This window comes from Octopus bimaculoides, chromosome 23 (assembly GCF_001194135.2).
Source record: "Octopus bimaculoides isolate UCB-OBI-ISO-001 chromosome 23, ASM119413v2, whole genome shotgun sequence".
In the NCBI taxonomy this organism is placed as follows: domain Eukaryota; kingdom Metazoa; phylum Mollusca; class Cephalopoda; order Octopoda; family Octopodidae; genus Octopus; species Octopus bimaculoides.
In genome coordinates, this window is record NC_069003.1 from 36,542,147 (window position 1) to 36,548,257 (window position 6,111).

The following is a 6,111-nucleotide window of genomic DNA, read 5'->3' on the forward strand; positions in this document are numbered from 1 at the left end:
CCTCCAGTTGTCTTCTACATTGTGTAAAGCTATATCCCCCTCTATTTCGTCAAAGGCTTAGAGACTTATTACTCGAAGCCCTCGACGAAATAGAGGGGAATGTAGCTTCACACAATGTAGAAGACAACTGGACGTTTCTACGGGACAACCTGCTGATGGCCACTGACCAGATCTGTGGATGGTGCAAAGTCCCCTCTCGACCCAAAATCACGTGGTGGTGGAACAATGTTGTTGGCAGGCCTATTAGACAAAAGAAACAGGCTTGGAAGGACTGGAAGAACGGTGGTAGCAGGGAATTGTATCAGACTGCCGGAAGGAAAGCTAGGCGACAGGTTTATTTAGTCAGAGGGGAAGCAGATGAGAAAAAATTTGCCAATGTTCTGCTGAATCACTCTCATTTTATTCATTATTAGCATATATCAATAACGTAACTTTCCTGTTTTAAACAATGCTATGAGAATTAGAAATTTGTCATTGAATGTTTACGATACACATAATCAAACGAAGTATGAAATGAAATATAATTTAAAATGAACAAACTTATGCATACATTCCGTATCAAATTAATCAATTCATATATTGAATTTCAGGGGAGTGTATCAAGAAATATATCAGTTATGAGTTTTCTCCCTTGACGAAATAACTTTTGGTGATCATTTTATATTTCTTTTTCAACGGTGAAGAAATTTTATTACTTATTATTTCATTACTTTGGTTTACTAAATATTTTCGGGCTATTAACAGACCACTCTTCTGAATGGGACCACTCTTCTTGAATAGTACCTATTTTATCTACGCGACCATTTTACTTTTTTCTACTCTAGTGCTTATAATATCTAATATCAGTTCCTCACATTGACATAAGACTTCCTATTGGCAGGAATGGAGAGAAACGATTGAATCAATATTCAATATGTAATTGATATGTATTTGATCGATCACAGTGTTGTGAAAAGCAAAATTAAATCCCGATGGAATATGAGTTTACAAAGCGTGAAAATGAAATTAAAAACATGGTTGTCTTCTGTCTTCACCACTTCTCCCCCCACTCTCTCTCTCAGTCTAGTAATGCTGAGTCTGCAGTAATATTCTTAAAATACTTTCATTAATCGATATTAATAGGGTGGTGGAGGCAGCGAGCTGGTAGAATCGTTAGCGCACCGAACAAAACGTTTTTCAGTATTTCTTTCGACTTTACGTTCTGAATTCAAATTCCGTCGAGGTCGACTTTGCCTTTCATCCTCTCGGAATCGATAAAATAAGTACCAGTCGAGTGCTAGGGTCGATGTAATCGACATCCCCTTACTTCCTCCAAGCAATTTCAGGTCTTGTGCCTCTTGTAAGAAGAAATATTAATAGACTGGTGGGTTGGCTGGATTCCTTATGGGATTTCTTCCAGTCTTTAAAGTTCTGAGTTCAAATCCTGATGAGGTTCAGCTTTGCTTCCTACCCACCTCTCACATCGATAAAATAAAATACTATATGAGTCCTGGGGTAGATATAATCGACTATTCCCGTTCATCTCCACCCGTGACGATGTTTGAAACTAGCAATTTCACGAACTGAATGCAGTGATGTGATTAAAACCCAAACTTGTTACTATTTCAAATATGCACGGTCTTCCTACGGAATCCGTCGCAACCTTTTTTGAACTGGCAACAAGTTTATAATCAGTAATTAATGTTAATTTATTCACAATCTGATGTTCCACTATATCGCTTTCTCGCATTTTTGGCAGCATTAATAGCTTCGATATTGTCCTTAAATCATTTCTTTGCAAGCTGGGGAGATATAAACGTATATGTTTAAAGCAAGGGAGTTCCAAAATTTATTTAAATAAGAGACGAGCAAAGTAAAACCGAGGATTAGTTAAGCAGGGAAACAACTCTGGATATGGTTTAGTGTTATTTTGGTGTCAAGCTTTCCAACATAATTTGAAAATATAGCTAATACAGAAAATTGTACATTTATTGGCATAAAAAAAAAGTAGATTATTTGAATTTTAAGTTTTTGGTTGTGCTCTTACATCATCATAAGACTGTAATATGTAACGATTGATATAAAATATGCAACTGTAATATAAAAATGTTATATGTAAAAATGAAACTTTTCTCTATTCATCATTATCACCATCATCATGCGAGCATAAAAAAGTAGACGTTTTAACGTCCACTTTTCTATACTTGTGTGGGTCAGGTGAAATTTTATCGAAGTGAATTTTCTACGGTTGGATGCCCTTCCTGTCGCCAATCCTCAACTGCTTTCAAAGGTGATATTTCCCCATGACCAGACATGTTTCTACAGAAGACTGGGAATGAAAAACAGCGCTTGTGTGATATAGACATTCATATACAACTATCACGTGATGTCATATATATATATATATATATATATATATATATGTTTGTATGTTTACACACACACACACACACAGGGATATAGATCTATATATACATCTGTGAATTCTGTTGTGTCTGGGGAGAGTCATTCTCTTTTGCTTCGACACATAAAGAATCCTGCAAACCAAATCCAAAAACGAAATACATCTGTGAAGACAGACACAATATAACAATATATAAGTTATGAAGTATAACTTATCATCAAAGGAAGTTACTTTTCCTTTTCTCACCCACTCTGTGTGTGTGTGTGTGTGTGCGCGCGCATCGATATGACTTGCTGATACGCGCATCATTATTTTATTATTGTCAGCAAAGAAGAGAAGTTTCTTCAACGAGTTTGTTTATATAATAAAGAACAAAATTCTTTTGCTTCAAGATTTCCAGAGCTCAGAAATGCACTGGAATTTAGTATAGGCTTATGTCTACGATTACATGGATAAAAGATTTTATCGTCAGGGGAATTCTTTCGCCTTGACTCGAAAGATCATAACAAGAGAACTGGGTAGTTTCTGTGATCACGTGTTGTCTTTTCAACTGTCAGTTGACATATCGGAATGGGAAGGGAAAGCTAAGGAGTTGTGAGTGCGTGCTTGTTTCTCTGTGTATGTGTGTGCGTTTGCGCTTGTTCCTTGTGTGTGTGTGTGTGCGTGCTTGTTCTTGTTTGTGTGTGTGTGCATGCTTGTTCCTGTATGTGTATATTTATCTACATTCCACAACACAAACACATAAAAACAGAACAGACACACACACACACAAAGGAACAGGCACACACACACACACAGAGGAACAAGCACACATGCACAACCCATCAGCTTTTTCTTCGATACGTCAACTGACAGTCGACAAAACAACACGTGATCACGGAAACTACCGAATTCTCTTGATTCTATGATTTTTCGAGTCAAGGCAAAAGAATACCAGAGACAGTTTAGTATAAAATCGTGGAAGACACAAACAAATGAACAGAACTTGAATTATAAGCAAGGGCCTGCGAATAGAAAGTGCAGGGGCTGCAAGTGCACTCACTAAAATTTTTAGCAGGTGCAAGATCAAAATTTTCACCCCTTACATATTTTGCCAGGTTTAGAATATAACGTCTAAAAATTGATCTGTAAAAAGTGGTTTGAAGTTAGGTTCCTTCTCGAAAAGATTCCCAAGGGAATTCTCTAGAAGGATAGACTACTGAACTAAAGCATCGTCACTATCAAAATCTAAAGTATATATAGACAGCAACAACAGCATGGCCACTCCTCAAAACTAGCACAATTGATGACCTATGAAAAGCCCTTCACTGTCCAACGATCCACATTCTTCGTTTTCTCCGAATACTACAACTGATCCATCGTCATCATCATCATCATTGCCATAATATACTTCACATTAATACATATACTATACGTTAATGCAAAAAATATTGTGTTCATTGACTATCTTCAAAATGTTCATACCATGAATGGCAAGTTCAATGCCAACTTGCTGAGGCAGTTATGAAAGGCTACCAAGACCAAACAACCAGAAAAACCGATGAATGGGGTCTTGTTTCATTAGGACAATGCTTCAGCACACAAGTCCTTGGTTTCAATGGTTGCTGTGCATGACTGGCTTTGAACTGGTCGATCACCCCTCCCTATGTTAGTAATTTGGTTCCATCTGTTTCCCAACGTAGAAAAACACTCAGCTGGGCACCAGTATCTCTGTGATGATGACATCTTATCTGCTGTTGGTGACCATTTTGACCAACAGAATAGCTTCTTGACCAGTGCGATCCAAGCACTGCAACTACCGATGGAAGTGTGTGGACAGTAGGAGGAACTACGTTAAAAAACGGACTTCATTTGGTCAAATTCCATGAGAATGTCTTGCTCAGCCTATGAACATTTCAGCCGACCCTCATAATTATAAAAATTATTATTACTATACCTGCATTTGTTTTAATGTTAACATTGCACCCATTAAAGCAAATTTTGTTGCTGGGCCATTGATTATAAGAGTCAAAGATTTTGTGTGTGCATGCATGCATGTATGTATGTATGTGTATGCATGTATGTGTGTATATGTGTATGTATGTCTGCGTGTGTATGTATGTACGTATGTATGTATGGACCGTACACATCTACCGCATAGATCAGTTCATGAAATGCATTCCAGTATTCAGTTACATCCTATCACGTTTTGCGTTCAAATTTCGTCGGAATGTATTTTTCATCTTTTTCGAGTTGAGGAAATAAAAACCAGGCACGTACTGGAAGCGATTAAATGGCTCTGCCTGTTTTAGAAACCATTATACTGTGATGGAATAAAAGACGCACCCTTATCTCAGTAGATCTTATTCGGGGAAAATAGTTTTCAGTGCATTAAAACTTATGGGAAACCCAGCTTTACATACAGGAATTGGGGAGATTTTTTTAAAAAACCAAGTACAGTACTCTCTCGCCATATCGCAGTTCATATATCGCGGTTTGTTTCGCATTCATAATAAAATAAATATATATAAATTATAAAAATAATAATAATGAAATATACAGTACAGTACTGTTTCTACTTCGCGTATTTTCATCTATCGCTGGGTAGATGGGCTGGAACGTAACACCCGCGATAAGATTGTACGTCTTAAATGCTATCAAGTACAGTAATTTTATATTGTTGGACTTGAAATTTACTACAGTATCAATATAGTGTAGGTTAAAAGATAAAAGAAAATACGCAGTCATATCCATGCATTTAGTCTGGCTGTGAAATTAACCCCAATGAGGGGGGTTTTCGGTAGCTTCAGAAGAAGGCCAAAGCGGTCGATTTCATTGATATTTAAAACATATTTGCTGTTATTTAACCAGAGGTTTTATTTTTCCCTCACTTTCCCATAACGCCGATCAAAATACTAATTATCAAATTGCAAACAAAAATGTGGTTTAGACACAAATTGTGTAGATATTGACTGAAGGTTGACGGCTTGACAGGAATTATTTCAATTTGGATAGAGCAAGGATTATAAATGAATAAAATATACGAACTCATATCCCTATGTTTATCGTCTCTCTGTGAAAAACCTTCGCTGCTCTAACTTTCTGTTTCTCTTTTTACTTACATTTAATCATTATTCTTCCAGACGGACCACTGCTGTTGTAGCTTTTGGGATTCTGCATCAAAATATTTAATTTCTTCCCTTCGCTGTTTGACGTTGGGGATCAGCTTTGACGGACTATGAGAGTGAAGGTATTTGATGTATGTGCTATGGTCGCTTGTGTATATCAAAGTTGAATCATACCAAGAAGTGTTGATAGCTGTCATTAAAAGCGGCCTCTATAAAAAAATCATAGCGCACTTGAGAAATTTTCCTCACTTCTATGAATGTCAGAAAATGTCACAACTGTAATTATTTAGAAATTTGAGTTGTGTACGGAAAATTATCCGACAACATAAACAACGGTTAGAAGAATATTATGTCAAGCCAGTTCCCAAAATACTAATGGGAATGTTTTCACAGAGTTATTCAAAAGGTTATCTGTCATACATTCCCTTATTTGGCGAATTCCAAAAAAACCTTAAAGTTTTGAAACGTATTTACACATAAAAATCTCCTTAACTTATCTAATTTTTAATCTCTCTCACATACAGACTTCCCTCATGACATACACAAAGAGGCAAAGCTGACAAAGAGGGTGAATGACACCGTCTACTCTGTAGACCAATACCGAAGGATCACCATATATAT

At 36.7% G+C, this 6,111-nt stretch overlaps 1 protein-coding gene across 1 annotated transcript in view; it reads right to left on the reverse strand.

Annotated features, from left to right (window-relative positions):
* Window positions 1–5,610, reverse strand: part of LOC106873970 (uncharacterized) — a 25,080-nt gene extending 19,470 nt beyond the window's left edge. Inside the window, exon 1 of the mRNA XM_014921517.2 lies at window positions 5,485–5,610. The gene's annotated coding sequence lies outside the window, so the exon portion shown is untranslated. The remainder of the gene's footprint in view (window positions 1–5,484) is intronic.
* Window positions 5,611–6,111: the final 501 nt, after the last annotated feature.